The sequence below is a fragment of the Uranotaenia lowii genome, chromosome 1 (genome assembly GCF_029784155.1).
Source record: "Uranotaenia lowii strain MFRU-FL chromosome 1, ASM2978415v1, whole genome shotgun sequence".
NCBI classification, from domain to species: domain Eukaryota; kingdom Metazoa; phylum Arthropoda; class Insecta; order Diptera; family Culicidae; genus Uranotaenia; species Uranotaenia lowii.
In genome coordinates, this window is record NC_073691.1 from 54886655 (window position 1) to 54907288 (window position 20634).

The 20634-nt window shown below is 38.0% G+C and overlaps 1 protein-coding gene across 3 annotated transcripts in view; it reads right to left on the minus strand.

The window, feature by feature from the left end:
* The window catches only part of LOC129752115 (monocarboxylate transporter 12-like), a 308960-nt gene that overhangs the window by 125097 nt on the left and 163229 nt on the right, over window positions 1-20634 (minus strand). The window lies entirely within an intron of this gene.

The window sequence follows — 20634 nt, forward strand, 5'->3', positions numbered from 1 at the left end:
ACTTTAGAATAAGCTTGCCAGATTGCTCGGTTTTATCCGGATTTGCCCAGATATTCAATACAAAATTTGAGAAAAGTTCAGTCCGGCCCGGTTGCCCGGATTTTGCATTGATTTTTTTTAACTTATTGGTCAAATCGAACAAAAATAAAAGAAATTGTGTATCTTTTTTTTTATTTTTGCGTTCAAAACGAAATTTGTTTGAGTGAGTTTTTTAAAGTTAATCATGAAAGGTTTTAAGATGCCTAAATTACGATTTAAAATCTGCTATAATAGGTTTTAATGAGAGAAAAAAAATAAAGTTTTTTTTCTTGATTTTTGTTGATTAATTCTGAGTTTTGACCAAATTTTCCCAAACATCGCCCGGATTTCTGGTCAATAAATTTGAAATCAAATGCCCGGGTTTTGCAGTTCACGAGCTTAAAAAAATTCTGGTAATCTTACTCTAGAATAAGAAAAACAAATCATGTAAAATTGAAAACTTTGGCCAAGCCTTAAAAATAACAAAAGTCTTATTAACAAATTTCTCATACTTATAGAGACATATTTATTAGATTTTGCCTAGCTTCTTTCGACGGTCTCCATAGAAAGCAAAATTAATTTTTATTCGGTTTCTCCAATATGTAACTTATATTTTAGAAACTTTTTTGAGATTTTCAAAATCATTCCAATTAAAAAAATCCATCGACTCTACGCGACACCCTCTTACCGGTTCCACACTCAGAACAATGATGAAAGATGGTGATGATTTATAGTACCTATACCTTTTCAAAATTCATCCTCATTCTACACGCAACTTGCATCGAAACATGCATGGCAAAAAAAAATGACTGAAAGAAAACGGTGGAGCTCTAGCTAGGAATCCGCTTTTTTCGAGAGAAGAACTTAAATAATTGGCCGTTGGTTTTATGTTTCGACTTTTTCCGATTTTGCTCCGATGGGAAGGAAACGCTCCGAGACACTACAAAGAGGCAAATTTAGGGAGAAATACCGCTGTCTGTTTGTTTCTAATCATTTTTTCCACGTCTCGCTTCGATTTGGTTTTGTCTAGTCAGGTCTTCAGAAAATTGCTGAAGAGACCGAATTTCAAGTGGATACACTAATTCGTCTAAGTTGTGCGATTCCAGGCACAATTAGAGATGGTGCGTTTCGCTTGAAATCTTTTAATTGGATAAATTCTATTGGTGGAATTTTCCTTCCTTTGATAGGCTTCTCAAAACTGTTCTTTTTGGTGAGAGGACTCGAAGCTTCTATCAAACAGATTTTTTCGAGGAGATTGAATGTCTGTTTCTTCTGGTTAGATTATCTATCTTAAGACAATCATCCAGAGGTGCTGTTTATGGTTACATTTCTCTGTATATGGCGACCGTCAGAATTTGGCATGAAATTGATGTGTTTGCACTTTGTACGTTCATAATTTTAATCCCAAAGTATCTTATCAAACCATGAGCTTTGTAATCACAACAGTAATCTATCTTGAGGGAAAAAATAACAAAAAAAAAAAAATACAAAAAATCGAGCTCTTGCTCGAAAAGGACCTTAATCGTAAAATCACGACCGGCATGTTTGACATCATGTCGCTGACAGGCCCCTGACCAATCGAAATGACATATACATAGGTGGATTATATCCTCAAGCAAGTGAACAAGCCAAGCAGCAAGGTATCGACTATATTCGCAGCTCAGGTCGACACAAAATGTACGATTTTATTCCGTCAATAAATTGTGGCAAAATTTCGAAACCCACTTCCGTGGCGCTTCAAGCGGAAAAAAAATGGGGCAGTGCACAAGATACATGTCGTGGAGCCAGCCCCCAAACCGCAAAGCCAGAGGTGTTGAACAAATAACATGTCACATTTTAGTTTCTTGTTTTCTTTATATTTTGTTTTGCCGGTCGTTCGAAAAATATTTACCTCAATTTCCGATCACCCACGCACGACTTTTAAAGCGCGAAATTTAGAGTAGTTTTTTTTTTTCTAAAGTCACATTGCACAGTATGAGTTTATCTGTTGTAAACATTTTACATTATTAAGTTGTAAAATAATTTATTGGAAATTTTCCAAAATATTTTTAGTTAAATTCGCAATGGTAATCCAACAATCAGGAAGAAAAATAACCGAATATTAACGATTCACGCTCTAGCAATTGTGTCGGCAGTAATACATAGAGTGTCATCAATTTGAACGATGATCCATTTTTCACAGAACGAAACTTTTTTCCTAGTTCAGCCATTTTTCAACAGCTGACAATGATAGGAAGTGATAAGAGCTAGCTGCTCATCCTTTGACCGGATTCGGCAAAAGGCGCTTTTGCCGTTCGACACAAATTATGCTTATTCGATTCATTACATCCTGGCCTCGTTCGAGCTTCTCAGTCATGAGAAAAGGGTTATCAATCATCCCGTTCCAGCTTCATCGCGAAGCGTTCTCTTTTTATTGGAAATTTTGCGATACCGAAAGCATCTACTTCTGATGATTCCTATATCCAAGTGATTCGGTTGAGCTCCCGGAATCATTTGCACGTGTTCGTCACTTTCATTGCCAAGCTAATGTTTTCATAATGGGCAAAATGGGAAACAAGATGCTAAACTATGTTCTGAAAAGGACAAATTCAGTGGCGGTTCTGGTTTGTCACGGAACTACTTATGTATTGCCATCGATTTTAGTGGCCTAATTAAAATGTATTTTTTTTCTTTTTTTTATAGGAATTTAACCCATTAAGTTCATTCTTCCTCGAAAGATGAAAATGTTTAATTATCACTTTGGCTCTAAAAAAGCGGTCAATATGGAAAAACAACTTTAGCACAATTTTAGATTTCAGCTGGCAGGTTGTGTAAATTTATTATTTGATTATAATTTTAATGGCATGTTCGGTAGAATGAAAACTAGAGAGAATTTTTATTTTATAGAAATTTGGAAGAAAGGTGGGTAGACAAGCATTAGTGCGCCAATAGGAGAAAGCTAGATAGTTGTTGAAATTTTAGGCTAGATGGCATGTTGATGAAAGTAGGCCCATGGGTTGTTACGTTTTCAAATTTCTATAAAAGAAAAATTATCTCTAGTTTTCATTCCGCCGAACATGCCATTAAAATTATAATTATAAAAATAACGGCGATTAAAATCATATAACAAATTTATTATTTGTAAGGACTCCTTACTAAGGAGCCACACTTTGTTTTGGAAATAACTTTTGAATGCCATCCATAACGCACACTAAGAACCACTTTTTCCAAATCAAGGCTAGTTTCTATTATGTTTTCTGTTGCCTGAAGCGTAACCTTCAAAATTACTCATAAGTTTTGATTTGATCAAAGTTATGGAAAATTTTGCAGTTTTCGCATTATGGCACGATTTCAGATCCAACCAACATGGAGTACCTATTAACTTAGTGAAACCTATGGAAGTGCTGTGCAAGGAAAACTATCGCATTTGGAGGCAGTCTTCCTTGTGTATTTAGCCACTAATTGTGTCAATCTTTATGTAACACTGTTTGATTTGCAGCTTCCACAGATCGCCAGGCACCTAAGTACTAGAAATCAAACGTTTCAATTGTTTCTCCTTGTTCATCTCCGGAACATCCAGGCGACACTTCTCAACGAAAGTTTCTGACTGGGAACCCACTTACGGTCCAAATATTTTGTGCGCGATTTGGCCACCTTATTTTACTTATTTAACGGTGGGCAGCTTTTTTACCTTGTAGACATGAAATCAGGCTTGTATTTTGCCAGCTTAACAAATGAGACAGAAAAATTGACCATCTCTACCACTTTTCCGAACGAATTTTTTTTTCCGATTGTGCTTGATTGAACCTTCTAGGTCTCTTTGAACGATTTACCATAAAGAACTTTGGTCAAATAGTTAATTTTCAGCTGTTTTATTTATTTATTTATTTATTTAATACTTTGACTGCCGTCATACAGACCGAGTATTAAAATTAATTTATGTTTAAATTAAAGTTATGTTAAAGCTAGAAAACGTCACGGATTGCACATTTAAACATTGGTTCAGACTCATTGAAATCAAACGAGTGCGACACATCGTTGAAGACCTGATAACATCGATAAACCACCCGCTTAGGTTTTGTAGCCAGAAGGTGGTTCGGTTGCGCAAACGGCGGGATGGAGCGTGCAAACTCAAGCTTTGGAGCAATTGTGGGCAGTCAACAGTTTTTGTCAGGATATCGCACATAAACATTCTTTGCAAATATGTTCTTCTTTGACTCAGAGTCGATATAGATAGAAGAGCGCACCTTTGTGGGTAAGGCGGTAGCCTTACGGGGTCACGCCAGGGTAGTCGACGCAGTGCATAACGAAGATTTTTTTTCTGAATTTGTTTGATTCGTTCGATGTGAACAGAGTGGTAGGGTGCCCAAACTGGTGCCGCATATTGAAAATCACTTCGTTCAGAAGTGGTCCTAAGTGACTTCCCTGTGGAACACCAGACGGCATATCGAAGCTAGTAGAATGAATTCCACGAATATTTATAAAGCCATGACGATGTAGGAATGCAACCATTTGGTTGCCCATTATGAGAATCCGTAGCGTTTAACTTTCTCCATCACGACCATATGAGGCACTTTATCGAAAGTTTTGGCAAAGTCGACATATATTGAGTCCACCTGCAGCTTTTATCAGTTGCAGCATGCAATTCACTGGCATAGCACATCAAGTTGGTCAACGTCGATCTTTTCCGGATAAACCAGTGCTGGACTTCGGCAAATAATTTTTTTGTTTCGATTATAGTCGTTTTACCAACTTCATGGCATTCGCGACTTTATCAACGTTGCAGTTGGCGGATCATTATTGAAAAACTTATCCGGTACAACTGTGTTCGATGTTTTACCCTTGAGCTCGAACTTACGGACATCGGCCCAGGAGACAACAGACATTGCCAAGTCAACTATATCACAAGCCCTTTCAGATGCAGCTGCTGAATAGAGCCTTAAGCCATTGTGAATCCATCAACATGGCGTCATTTTGTGCCCTTCGATTTTGCAACCAACATGGCGTGAGTCAATTCATAGTTTTATTATGGTTTAATGATGACCCCAAAAAAGGCTACGATTTGACGTTTCTCTCGCAAGCCAATCAATTACACGCTTAGGATGAGTTCCTTATTTCTGAGTTGTTAATCCTTAGTACAGTAAATGAGGACATACATCTATATATATAAAAATGAATTTCTGTCTGTCTGTCTGTCTGTCTGTCTGTCTGTCTGTTCCCTATAGACTCGGAAACTACTGAACCGATTTGCGTGAAACTTGGCAGGTGGGGGTATTGAAGGCCGGGGAAGGTTCCTATTATGGTTTGAGACCCCTCCCTCTCTCATGAAGGGGGGGAGGGGCCCCTCAAACAAAAGACAAATTTTTGCATAACTCGAGAATCAATCAAATAAATGGTAACCAATTTGGCATGGGTGGGTACTGGGGTACGAGGAATGTTTCTAAGAATATTTGGTTCCCCTCCCTCCTTCCAGTGGGGAGATAGAAAAGGGGGAGGGGGCCTACCTTACAATTTTTTACATAACTGGAGAGCTAATCAAGCTAATGGAACAAAATATGGCATGGGAGGGTAGTGGAATACGAAAAATGATTCTATGATTAATTCAAACCCCTCCCTCCTTCCATTGAAGATACAGGAAGAAGGGGGGGGGGGCCTTTAACCACATTTTTATTGCATAACTTGAAAACTATTCGAGCAAATGAAACCAAATTTGGCTAGGAAGGGTATATGAGTACGATAAATAGTTCTATGAATATTTGGTACCCCTCTCTCCCCCCAGTGAGGATATAGAAAGTGAGGAGGGTGCTCCTTTACAATTTTCTGCATAAATGGATAAATAATGAAGCAAATGGCACCCAATTTGGCGTGGTAGGGTATTTGATTACGATAAATGTTTCTATGATATTTTGAGAACCCTTCGTCCTTCAAGTCGGAAAATCTTAAGGGAGGAGGGTCCTCCCATATAATTTTCACATCCCTCGGGAACTTACTAAGCATATGGAACGAAATTTGACTTGAGAGGGTATTTGAGCACAGGGAAGGTTTCTGTGAATATGTGGTACTACTGCCCCCTTCCATTGGGGTGATATGAAGGAGAGGGGGGGGGGGGGGGGGGCTCCTTTACAATTTTTCGCATTACTCGAGAACTAATAAAGCAAATGGAAACAACTTTGGCATGGGAAAGCATTTGGATACGTAAAATGGTTATTAGCTTATTTGAGACTTCTTTATCCTTCAATTGAGAATGCAGTTAGGGAAGACGGAAGCTCATATATGTATGATTGTTTTGCATAAACCAAAAACTTATCTAACGAATGGAACCAAGTATGACATGGGAACAATCATTCAATTTAGCAACTGGGGAAGAATTTGGCATAGGAGTGTATTTGAATACACGGAATGTTCAATCATGATCCCCTTTTTCCAGGTAGGGGATAGATAGGAAGAGCAGCTCCGATACAAATTTTATAGCATAACTCGACAACTAATAAAGCAAACGAAACCAAATTTGGCATGAGAGGGTATTCGAGCCCAAGATATGTTTTTTCCGGTAGTTTAGCATCACTATCACAAATCAGTGGAACGATATAGAGGAAAAAGAGGGCATTGATATAATTTGTTTAATATTTCGATAACTTATCGAGAAAATAGAATTAAATTCTCATGGGAGCAAATTTGTGTACGAGCAATGTTTCTTCGATGGTTTGAGAACCTCTTATCTTGCCAGAGGGGAGATATACAGTGGGGAGAGGGTCACCCATTTTTTTAATAACTCGAGAATGGAGTCATATATGACGTGGGAACGTATTTGTATACAAGAAGTTTTTTTCTGATGTTATGAGACCCACCTTCCTTTAATTAGGGATATAGGAATGGGGGTAATTTGTATGATAATTCGAGAACAAATAGGTAAAATATATGTCCCATGATGTTATTTTGTTACTTAAAAATATTTATATGATAGTTTGAGATAGTTTCATATTTATATAAAAAAATATTTTGGCATAAGTTATAAACTTATGAAGCAAAGAAATCCAGAGTCATAAAAAAGATTGAAACACGGATTTAAAAAAAAATAACATTTCAAAATAAAAAAAGTTGCAAATTCATTTTGAAAAAATAACTAGGTATGACAAGTTCCAAAATTTTTTGGAAGGTGTAGCAAAGCACACCGGGTCAGCTAGTTTTAAATAAAAACGGATTGGTTGGTAATCACCCGTGGAATAAATCATGAGTTGAAGTCAAATTTCGTTGTCTGACGCCATCTTGAAATCCAAGATGGCGGCTTTCGCTGATCTTTCAAATGTTGTAAATGACCTAAAATCGCATGAAACCCCATCAATATTGGTATTGGGTGAAAGGACTAACCTACAAGAAGTCGAATTTCGCTATCGGACGTCAACTTGAAATCCAAGATGGCAGCTTCCACTGAACTTTAAAATGCTGTTAATCACTGAAAATCACATGAAACTTCCACAATATGGGTATAAGTTGAAAAGGATCAACGAGTAGAATACAAATTTCGCAATTAGGCGTCATCTTGAAATCCAAGATTACGGCTTCCACTGAACTATAAAATGCCCAGCTAACATGAAATCGTAATAGAAATGATAATACAAATCGAATATGTAGACATTTTCAATAACCATCGTAAACAAGTTGGTATAGAGTGATTTTCTATCATTCATTTACGACAAGCTTTGCTCAAAAAAAGCTGAATCGGATAGCAGTTTAGTCAATTCGTAAATACGTCTCCAAATAGTTGAGAATACGCTTATTCGACATTTACGATTTGAGTGAACTGATTTACGATAAATGCGCGACCCTTCTCCTTCTTTCTTCCTTTGACCGGTTCGTGAACAGAAAATCTTACATATAGAGCTATAGCGCGAATTATTTCAACTAATGAGTTGGCATCGTGGTAAGATACCAGACAGACAACTCGGAGGCTGGAGTTCAAATCTCGGTCGGGGACATTTTTTTTTCATTCAAATTACTTCAAATCGTATATTTTGCATTTTGTGGGGAAATCGAATCGTTAAAATCTTGTCATTGTAGATATATCGCCTCCACTTTTATAGCTATATGCTATTTTGGTAAGTTTAATACAATCTTTTCATCTGGTATATTCGTTTGATTAATTCTGTTGTTCCTGCGATATACCCTCTTAAATGTTTGCTGGGTGATTGAAATCATTGAAAGTCATTAGAAATTCCCACAATATGGTCATTGGGTAAAATGGCTTAATCAGTTTAAGTGGAATTTCTCTATTAGATCCTCTTGAAATCCAAGATGGCGACTTTCGCTGAACCTTAAAATGCTGTAAATAACTTAAAAACCGCATGAAACACCCACAATATGGGTATCGGCTAAAAGGGCTAACCTTGAAGAAGTCAAATTTTGCTATCAGGTGCATCTCGAAATCCAAGATGGCGGCTTTCACTGAACTTTAAAATGCTGTTAAACACTGAAAATCGCATGAAACTCCCACAATATAGGCATTGTGTGAAAGGACCAAACGAGTAGAAGACGAAGTTTTCTATCAAACGACATCTTGAAATCCAAGATGGCGGCTTCCACTGAGCTTTAAAATTCTGCAAATGACTAAAAACCGCACGAAAGCTTTACAATATTGGTATTCGTTGAAAGGGATAAACTAGAAGAACCAGACCCTGATTGTTTTTGGCAACCCGCTCGAACATTTTATGTTGTTCAAACGAACGATTTTTTCCCCAAATTTGTTTTTACTTTGTACTACATTTTTTATCATGTTTTTGATGCATTTAGCACGTGTTTTGTCGATAGTTTTTGTTTTTTGCCATTTGCTATTTATGTCATTGTATTATGTCTATCATGCTAATATGTCTAAATTGTATTGGTCCTATTAAAGCGAAAACTATAGGGGAGAATGAGGATACTTGATCCCTGGGGATACTTGATTCCTTAGCTATATCTCGAAACTGGAATGTCTTACAATGATCAAATGTTCTAGAAAAATGTGCCAAAATGAGCAAAATAACAACGCTTGTAGTTTTAAATTTTTTAACAAAATAATTGTTTGAGTAATTGAGCTTTGTTTGAAAAATTTCACAAAATGTAACTTGAAGATCTTTTTTCATCACTTTAGAATGTTCCTTACATGGGAAAATTATGAAAAAAATATTTGTTCAAATGTATCAATCGTTCGGGCGTAAAATGAACCTCATAATGCCATATTTTCAAAGCAATGGAAAACTCTCAACTTTTTTCAGAAAAAGTTTTCTAAAATGTTAATTATGGGTACAATTGATCCCCTAGAGTTGGGTACAATTGATCCCCCTTCCAAACGGCATATTCTTCTTCTGAATTGATCGTTATGATTGCTGATTACGAAATTACTAATAATTATCCAAAAACTAATATTTATCAAACAATTGTCTGAAGAAAAGAGCAAAAATAATTAATTTTCTCTTAATTAAAAAAAATAGCGCCTTAATGCATACTTAATGTAATAAGCGTTGAGACAAAGTTATAGAATTTTCTTCTTATGTCTGCTATAAATTGTGGAATGAGAACAAACATGATCAAAATAGTCAATTAACATTCTATCTTGGGGTTTTGTTTGATTTTTATACAAGGATTAGGGCTTCCTGATTAAAAGATCAAGTCTCCTTCAATATGGGATCAAGTCTCCCCTAACTTCAGAAAAATCGCAATTTTTTTACTCCCACGAAAATGCTTCTAGTTCATCAACGGGTTCAAGTATCGTTCTAATTTTTGGAGCATAGAAACTTAAAGTTACAAGCTGTCAGAAAATGTCAAAGACGGCGAGTTGCTAAATTTTTCCAAAACGATATGGTGAAAATAAGAAAAGGGGATCAAGTATCCCCACTCTCCCCTAAGGTTATGTTGTTTCTGTTATTTGTTTGATTTAGGGACATGTGCCAAAATCGGATGTTTCCAAAATCGAATGTTGCCAAAAACGCTCGGGGTCTGTATTGTGGTTGCTTTGTGCGATTTTGGGTCACTTACAGCATTTCAGAGTAAAGCGGAAAGAGAAAATCGACTACTACTCGCTTAGCCCTTTTACCCAACACCAATATTGTTGAGATTTCATACGATTATAAGTCATATACAACATTTTAAAGTTCAGTGGAAACCACCATTTTGGATTCGTATGGCGTCAAATAACGAACTTCGACTTTTACTGGTTCATTTCTTTCAACTAATACCCATATTGTAAGGGTTTGAGGCGATTTTCAGTCATTTACAGTATTTTCAAGTTGAGTGATAGCCGCCATCTTGGAATTTAAGATGGCGACGGACAACGAAATTCGACTTCTACTCGTTTATTACTTTCACCTAATAACAATTTTAATAAGGTTTCATGATATTTTCAGTTATTTACAACTTTGAAAATAAAAGCGGAAGCCGCCATCTTGTACTAATGATGGCGTCAAGCAACAAATTTTGTTCCTCCTATTTGAACTCTTTCACTCAATACTCATATTGTAGAGTTATTCATTCCACTTCCGGTAATTCGAAGTTTTCATAGATTTTTATAATTTTTTATTATTTTAACTCAAAATCAACACACAGAACTTATCAAAAATGTGTAAAAATGGGAATTCCAATTCAAATATGTGCTATCTAATCTGAGCGTGTCCTAATTTGACATCTTGATCGAGAACTGTCACTAAGTTTTATGGCGGTTTAATAATCAGGCACTGAGTGCTATTATAGAACATGCAAAAGAAAGCTTGGAGCAAACTTCTAAGTTTGTGTTTTATTATAGTTTAAACATAGCATTCCTAACTCTTTCTAAATAACTAAAACAGTATGTTTAATGGAAGATTTATGAGCGTTTTCAAAACTATCTAAAAACAGATGGTCAATTCAAGAATATAAGCATTTTGCATGACCATAATAAAACGAGCTGCACGAAAAAAGTCATAATAAAACCATAATAAAACATCGAAATGCTAGTTAGCTTGATCTGTGTTACTTGGGTTTCGTACATCAAAGCTTCAAGAACTTTTGAAAAACAGCAGAGGATTGAAATTGGCCGGTAGTTCTCCACACGATGAGCATTTCCAGACTTATGAATTGGAGAAATTAAAGCATTTTTCTAACGGCTAGGAAAAAACTCCTTCTGAGATGGATCGGTTGAAAATTAGACAAATCGGTGTTGCAAGAGAAACAGCTATTCTCGAAACCAACGACGCGATGATGGAATTCCATCTGGACCTGGACCTTTCGATGGGTCGAGCGTACTGAGAACGTTTAGCACCTTCTGATCGGAAAATAGAGATCGCGGTAGCCTGACGTCATAGTTCGGCAGGTTTCCGAAATAGCTATCAGCACAGTCAGGAGTTGCCGAGCTATATACGCTGCTGAAAAATTCAGCAAACAAATCAGCTGATTCTCTGATACTGCTCGAGGTGCTTCCATGAAACGATACAGAAGATGGGACCGTATTTTTAAGGCGGCGGCTGTTCATGAACTTCCAAAAGCTCGATCGATTTAGCTTAACGTTGCGTTCGATGTTTGATATGTATCGTTTAAAGGGCAGTATTTCGCAGGACTGAGTACTCGACTTCTAAACGAGATAAAATCAATTGTTTTTTATCAGATTTCTCTTTTAAGTAACGTTTCCGGGCTTTCTGAACTGTATTACGGATTCTTCGTAGGGAGTTATACGGCTTTTGTCGGTTTGGTCGTCTAGGGTGATCCATGATACATGGATGGATCGAAGCACGTGTTTCGTACACCGATCGGAATTTTTGCATATAGGATGATCTTATATCATAGATTTTGTATTTTTATCCATAAATAAACAACGTGTGGTTCACTTACTCAATCTGTGGGTTATAATAATTAATGTCAATGTATATCAAAGGAAAGGTATGGCAGTGTCAAAGATAATGTTCATAAAGATACAAATACATCATCACATCTCCCCTTCAATATCCCTCTCCTCTCGCTAAGTTCGGGATCAGATTTTGATTTTTCATCGATATCGATGATTTTCCAAAACTGCATTTGCATACCTCATGTCCCAACACAAATATCACATTTAATTTGGCGATTGCTACGTCAGGCGAGTCTACTTATTCGCTGGACGTAACATCGGCCCCCGGAATACTGAAAAACACTTCCTGCAGCTCGAAACCTCTATGAGCCAACAGCTGGTCTTTCTTCTCAGTAGCATCGACTATTTTAGTCGCTCTGAGGCAAATTTAAAACCGCCACTTTACACGGCGTTCTGTCATTGGTACTTCATGAAAAACAAACGGGGAAAGGATTGCGAAAGCGTTTCCTGAATCCATCCTTAAAAAGGAAGTTCTCATTACAGTTGCTTCGAACGACCCCTTATCTTTTTGGTCATACGTTCGACAAAGAAATGGTACTCAGAGTATACCTCAAGTGACCACATACAACGATGGAACTGCCGAAACGCCAAATGCTGTTGCAATGCAATTCTCGACATTCTTTCAGGGTGTTCTTAGCACTAACTCACCAACTTTATGCGAATCATACCTAAGTAGCTTGCCAAATCATGACTTCAACCTTCCTCTGCTGAATTTCTCCTCGAACGACGTCTTCCGAAAGCTGTCTACGTTAGATGAAACAAAAGGACCTGGACCAGATGGCATTCCTCCAATTCTGGTTAAGAAATGCGCCGATCCGTTATCCGTACCAATTTCGATCATCTTTTACCAATCGTTAACGGAAGGTACTTTTCCCATCGCATGGAAAATCGCATCGATCACTGCAACCCCCAAATCCGGCGATTTGCATCGAGTGGAAAGGTATTCGAGAGCCTCGTTTATGACGTACTTTATCAATCGGTGCACCACTGTATTTCTGAAGATCAACATGGATTCATGAAACGTAGATCTACGACCACCAATCTTATGACGTACGTTTCGAAGTTGGTTACTAGGTTGGATAAACGTCAACAAGTCGATGCAGTTTATGTAGACTTGAGCAAGGCTTTTGATAGAGTACCGCACAAATTTGTCATCGAAAAAATGCGTCGGATAGGACTACCTGATTGGATTTGCAAATGGATCAATTCTTATCTCGTAGACCGGACTGCTTACGTACGACTAAACAACGTGAACTCGACGCCTTTTCGAATCACTTCTGGAGTTCCACAAGGAAGTCATCTGGGACCTTTGATCTTCGTTCTTTTTATCAACGATCTGTGCGCTATCATTGAATCGGAGAAGTTGTTGTACGCCGACGATCTAAAAATTTTTCATACCATAGCTTCACTAGTTGACTGCTGTGCTCGCCAAAAAGACATCGATTCAATTCTAACGTGGTGTCATCAGAATGGTATGGCTCCTAATATTTGCAAATATAGTGTCATATCTTTCACTCGTAAACGTCAAGCTTTGAACTTCGAGTACAAAATGTCATCGACTACTTTAAGCCGCAATTCCATCGTCAAGGACCTCGGCATAATTTTGGACACCAAGCTCACTTTCTCGCAGCATATCTCGACTACAACAGCTAAGGGCTTCGCTGTTATTGGCTTCATACGACCTTGTACGCAGCATTGTCGAATACGGAGTGCAAATCTGGGCTCCATACCAGATTGTACAGGCAAACCGGATCGAAAGAGTACAACGATGCTTCCTCAGATACGCTCTGCGCCAGATACCATGGAACGACGCCTTGAACCTCCCGTCTTACGAACATCGCTGCTTGTTGCTTAATCTACCGACGCTGGCATCAAGGCGCATTCTCCTACAACGGCTCTTTATCTTTGATATTCTACCGAATAATGTGGAATGCCCAAAATTGTTGTCGTTACTTCCTCTTAACGCTCCTGTAAGATCAACTCGGACGCAAGAATTCCTCAGACTTACCAGTAGACGAACCCGATACGGACAAAACAACCCTTTGGAAACATGTTGTGCTCGTTTTAATGAAATAGTTAGTGTGTAGCCTATCATTGTCAGCCCAACACTCTCTCAGCCGATAGCCCTTTCCGAGTCGACAATCGCGTTCAACACACACACACACACACACACACACACACACACACACACACACACACACACACACACACACACACACACACACACACACACACACACACACACACACACACACACACACACACACACACACACACACACACACACACACACACACACACACACACACACACACACACACACACACACACACACACACACACACACACACACACACACACACACACACACACACACACACACACACACACACACACACACACACACACACACACACACACACACACACACGACGGCTGAGTTGCCGTGAAGTAAGCGGTCGTCAGTTAGCCAACGATATTCAGCGAGGCTGGTTGTGTGTCTCCCGTTCAGTCGACGAACACCAAGTCAGATTTGCACAGTTAGTAACTTTGATTTTAATAATTCCTGTGTCCAAAAGTAGAATAAGATAGTATCTTTTTGTAATGTGAAAACATCTCTTAATGTCTGCAAAGACTAAATAAATAAATAAATAAAAACAACATTGACTTTACCTTCTGTCAGCTCTGTATTTAGCCTTAAAACCAACAGCTGGTTATCCTATTTTCCATCCAAAACTTAATTATAAGACTCTTGGGGTAATTTTCCGGTTACTTGCGCCAATCTTTTTTTTTTTCTTTTTTTCTGAAAAGAATTTGCTTCTATTCGCGCTCTTTTTCTTCTTCGAGAAGAGAAAACCAACATTGTTCCCAATATTTATTATTCGTTTTTCAACAAATCCTTTACTGTCCTGAGCTTGAATTGGTTGAATATCCATTCCGGGTACCCGTGTACTCGATTAAAGCTTCTTCCACGAATAAAAATCCCAAACTTGTCGCAAATTTGTGGGATTCAAAAAAAAATCTGATTCCTTTAATCCATGGGGTCAATCAGTTATTTAAAGGTCAGTTTTGGTTTTCAAATAGTTTAGTTGGTTCATCCTACACCAAAGTTTAATTTTACTCAGAACAGATTCAATTTTGAATTTCTAGAAGTGAATGCGAAAATAAGAATTCAGGACATCAAATTTCACAATACCGAAAATGCTGTTCCCATGTTTTGATTTTTACCAAATTTTCCAAACTTCTAAATAAGTTTTAATTACATAAACTGATACGTTTTTCAAAGTTTTTCTTTTCCAAAGGAATTCCAAAATCATACTCCGATTTTAAGGATGGATACTATTTCAAAAATTGCATTTCACCTATGCTTTCAGAATTCATACTTTGAATCAGGGCTCTGGATAGTGGATTTTAGATTTATACTCCTAGTTTTTGAGTTTTAATTTTATTTCGAGGCCAAAATGAGATGAACTTCCATAATTAATATTAAAATTTTAAAAGAAAAATGATTTCCTTTATATGCAATATTTAAATCATTCTTTCATCCTCTTTTCATTTTGTATCTTTCTAGAATGCCAACTACGTGCAAATATCTTCATGTCGTGATTGGAGTAGATCCTGATCTGTGGATGTGTTTATCAGTACGACCTATTTGAAATTCAACATACCACATTTGTCTCCAGAACCTAGTTGAAGGCTCAATGAAACCTTTTCCCCGCCAGGCTCGATAACCGATGACCTTTAACCGAGAGTTAATTTTATTTTCCAGGCCTGGAAATTTATGGCTGATCGATCCCAGCACGTCCGTCGTCGTCGTCGTCGTCGAGTGCAAAAACGTTGGCAAATGCAATACCTACTTGATGCTGCAGCCAGTAGGCCGGTATGTTTACAGTTTTCTCCATTTTCGATGCCACCACGCCGGGTTGCTGCGATTTATGGATGCTTTAAAAATCAATGTCCGGCAAATGACACTTCGACTGGCAGCGTCGCTAATGGGATATTAATAAAGCAATACAGTATTTTTTTCTGGTTGATTTTATTTATTTACTCTCTTTGCATGCCGGTCGGCTGCGAAAATTGTTCACGTATTTGAATCATAAACAGGTCGGGATGAGAGGTGTGTGATGAGTATGGTAAAAAGTGATGCCATAAATATGGAACCAGAATGCTAGTGAATTATGTGCCACATTACATGAAACTGCCGGCAGTGAATGAATTTAATTGTTATATTAGCGAAATGAATCCCGACGGTGATATATGCTCGGCTACTGGGTAAAAAAGAAAACATTCAATGCAGTCAAAAGTCTGAAGATGTAAAACGAAGTAAATTGGATGTCGTTAATAGTTTCGTTTAAAGAGAAATAGGCAGGTATCTATTCATCCGATTTTGGTAAATCAACTAACAAACCACAAGCATGTTGGCGATAAATTTTCACATATTATTGCACTAATGAACAGCTAAACGTAAAGCCATTTGTCAATCAAGCCTGTCAAACGTTTAACGAGCACGAGCGAACGAAAGTGAGGTTAGGTTTGAAAAGTGGATTAAACAACGTTAATTAGTACGATCAATATTTCTGAGCGGCCTCACTGCAGATACATTTTCATATAATCGTGTACCAATGCTTGAGATTTCTTTTAAAAACACAACATCGAAACTTGACTATCATTTACAAAAAAAAAGTACACAAATTCCAGGACGCTAAAAGATACTACGCACATATTGACTGATCTCATCTAGAGATTGAACCACGTATACGTTTGCGAATTCCCTGCATCTCGTCAATCGGGTACGGTTCGGTGAAAATGTCAACCGAGACTGATTGATGATGAATGAACTGGCTAGAGTCAAGTTTTTTTTTCGTTTCCTATCTTTCCTCACTCAGTGTGTTTAAGCGTTGATAGACCACGCAACTTCAGGGTTCACCAGCAGCATAAACGTATGGATGGGAACCTGCCGAGGCACGCACTTTACCGACTGGGAGAGGCTCGCATTATTTATGGAGCTTTTTTCGATGAAAATTGATTTTGCGCCAACTTTGGCCGTATGAACTGGTGGATCTTCTTCATTGAAATTGTGCCCATGATGGGAAGTTTGTTACTACAGTACCGCAGTGATGATTTCATGATTTTGTCGACAACAAATACAACTAGTTTTTTTTTATTGATGAATGGAAATGTATGAAAAAGACATTTAAAAATTCTCTTTTCATTTCTTCACCTGATATGACACATATCACGGACAAATGGATTTTTTTCATCATATTTTTTCCCTTAATGTTTCTAATTTTTTTTCAGCTTAAACAAACATTCAGCAGCAGCCTCAAAAATCTGCGCTTCCTAAGCCAATTGGTCTTTTTCTATCGGAAGGCCAAATCCCATCAAACAATCAACAGCAGCCTTAAAAATTTGCGCTTTCTAAGCCAACTCTATATTTTTCTATCGGAAGGCCAAATCATAAAAAGACAATCAGCAGAAGCAGCCTTAAAAATCTGCGCTTCCTAAGCCAATTCAGAATTTTTCCACCAGGAGCCCTAATCATAACAAACAATCAGCAGCAGCAGCCTTTCAAATCTGCGCTTTCTAAGCCAATTCTATCTTTTTTCCACCGGAAGGCCACATCAAAACAAACAATTAACAGGAGCAGCCTTTAAAATCTGCGCTTCCTAAGCCAATTTCGTCTGTTTCCACCGGCAGGCCAAATTATAGCAAACAATCAGCAGCAGCAGCCTTAAAAATCTGTGCTTACTAAGCCAATTCTGTCTTTTTCCACCGGAAGGCCACATCAAAACAAACAATTAACAGGAGCAGCCTTTAAAATCTGCGCTTCCTAAGCCAATTTCGTCTGTTTCCACCGGCAGGCCAAATTATAGCAAACAATCAGCAGCAGCAGCCTTAAAAATCTGTGCTTACTAACCCAATTCTGTCTTTTTCCACCGGAAGGCCAACTTAAAACAAACAATCAACAGCAGTAGAATATAAATCTGCGCTTCCTAAGCAAATTTATCTTTTTCCACCGGAAGGCCAAATTACAACAAATAATCAGCGGCAGCAGCCTTTAAAACTTCACTTCCTAAGCCAATTCCGAAAAAAAATCATAACAAACAGTCAACAGCAGCAGCCTTGAAATCTGCGCTTCCTAAGCCATTTCTGTCTTTTTCCACCGAAAGGCCAAATCAAAAGAAACAATCATCAGGATCAGCCTTTAAAATCGGCGCTTCCTAAGCCAATTCCGTCTTTTTTCCACTGCAAGGCCAGATCAAAACAACCAATAAACAGCAGCAGCCTTCATAATCTTCGCTTTCTAAGCCAATTCTGTCTTCATGCACCGAAGCATCCAGATGATTTAAAACCAGGTTGAAATTGAGTAATATTGACCAATGAGAGAGCTGAAAAATATTGTCGCTGGCAACGATTTGAAGACTATGAGAGCAAAACCATGCGCTCTCTTGCATTCTTCCGAAAGGTAAGCATAAAGTTTCGCCCAATTGGTGTATTTTTCGTTGCTTTAGAAAAAAATTAAATTTATGTCTGTATGTTGCCTCCGATTTGGTAGGTAAATGCTGTTTTTCAACTTTTATACGATCATTCTATAATGCATATGGAACGTATATCAATAGAAAATATATAGAAAAATAGCCACAAAAATGTTTGCTATATATAGATCTATCTCAAGCGAATAAGTTCGATTCAGAGAAACAAAACTGTAATCTCCAAATCGACTCGATTTGGTGGTAATATTTCGAAAATCTGATTACTTATGGACCTTAAATGTCAATTTAGAACAAAGGTATTAAGTGGTTATTTATAAAAATCGGTTGAAAGTTGTAGAAGATATGTTTATTTTACTACAACAGTAATGTTTGAATTTTGAAGTAATTTATGGAATCACAGTGTACGGTAGATTCAAGTTACTAAGCTTTGTGTAGGAAGAATAAAACATACTAAATCTCAGCCGTTCCAAGTTAAAATGGATCATAAGTTTATCAGAAACTAACATGCAATATTTTAGTAAGATCTGACCATGGAAAGGGGTTGGTTCAAGCCTTAAGCGTGATTAAGATTTTGTAGTTAATTTTACGCAGGAGAAGCAAAAATGCTAATAACTTTTATATTCACTAGCTGATTGTGTTTGCAGTTGATTTTCATAAAGCCTAAATCAAGTAAAATATTTCACCCCAAGACGGGCGTCACAATTGGAGTAATAACAAAAAGTTGTTAATATTACCATCGCACCTAAACTTTAACGAAAGCCAGAAAGATCCCACATCGGGACTAGCTTTATCGACCAATCGGATAACCTATTACACGGGTCCGTAACAACATTGACGACAATGTGAAAAAAGATCACAAGACAACATCTGATGGATGTACCCTGCGGCTCTTCTCTGAATTTGACAAGCTAGCGATCGACCCATCGCATCGGGAGTTCATGAATAATCATCATTCCTGAAGACGTCGACAAGCCGCCGGACCATGTCGGGGAATCCATAATACAGTGGCCGATCGGTAATTGATGTGCTATGGGCCTTATGCTGCTTATGGAAGATGGATTTGTGACGGTTTTCCGATGGCGCATGGCGGATTATGTTGTTAGATAGTTGTACTTGGGAGGGAACAAAAACTATGAATCGGAAATCAGTCGGAAAGATCTACGAGATCAAGTTGAAGAGATGCGTGGGAACCATACTGGATTAGTAAATTTACGCAATTTCAACGCTTTGATTCTATCAGGAGATGATAAGATTAACTGCAATCTCTCGAAAAACCTATCCTGTTTGCCTCTCTCTCTTTGGTATCAACCGGTATGGCATAGGAGAGTATCAGATGGAAATGTTTTTTCTCTCTGATTCCTTTCCCATTTGTGTCCCATGATACCGGTCGTCGATCGACCTAGTTCGGAATGTAGATCATCTTTCAACGAGGAAAAAACCGGAAACCGGTTTGCTGGCCAAACTGGATGTGAATCAAGTTGAGCATGAGTGCGGTGATTCATTGTCGATTGCAGTAAGAAGTTTGAAATAAAAGCAGGGACAGTTATAGTAGAAGAGTTTATCATCATCGCAATCAATGTTTATAAAAAATATTATAAAGTAGAAAAAAATCATAATTCAACATACATATAAATTGATTTTTCATAACTATAGAGAAAGGATGAAAGGAGGGTGAAAACATAATTAATAAATCAATTTAATATTGGGGAACTCAGTTATGCTTAGTTTCGTAGTGTTTTGAGCTTACCCAGTAAGCGCGTCCTCTCAGAAATCGACAGAGCATGCAAAAAATTGAGAGTTGAGTCACCGAACTTAGAATAAAACGGTTAACTTCGGCGACACTCCAAGAACGCAAATATTTTCATTCGGTTTGTCCTGCCGAGATACCTAGAGGCAACAAATACGAATGCGTACATGCGAAATCAGTTTGAATCGTACACTCGCACGGTGTGGTCGCATTTTGTCCCCGGTCCCGTGTGTGCTTTCAATCGTAGCTGTCGACTTCTCAGGCAGGCGAACACGCGTCTCGGAGGGAAACATACAAACACGATTCGGATTGTGTTCGTGTGTTTCTCTGGAGGGCGTGTCTTAGCTTAATTCGTGGCACTCACCCAAGGCACGCGGATGATGTGTTCCTCTCTAACGATGTGATGATGCAAAATCGCCAGAGAGATCGTTACGATCCCTCTGGCGATTTGAGTTACCTCTCTGCCGATTCAAATTTACCGGGGAGGAGCGTCCGAAGCCTGCTCATACCCGGTAAATTTGAATCGGCAGAGAGGTAACTCAAAT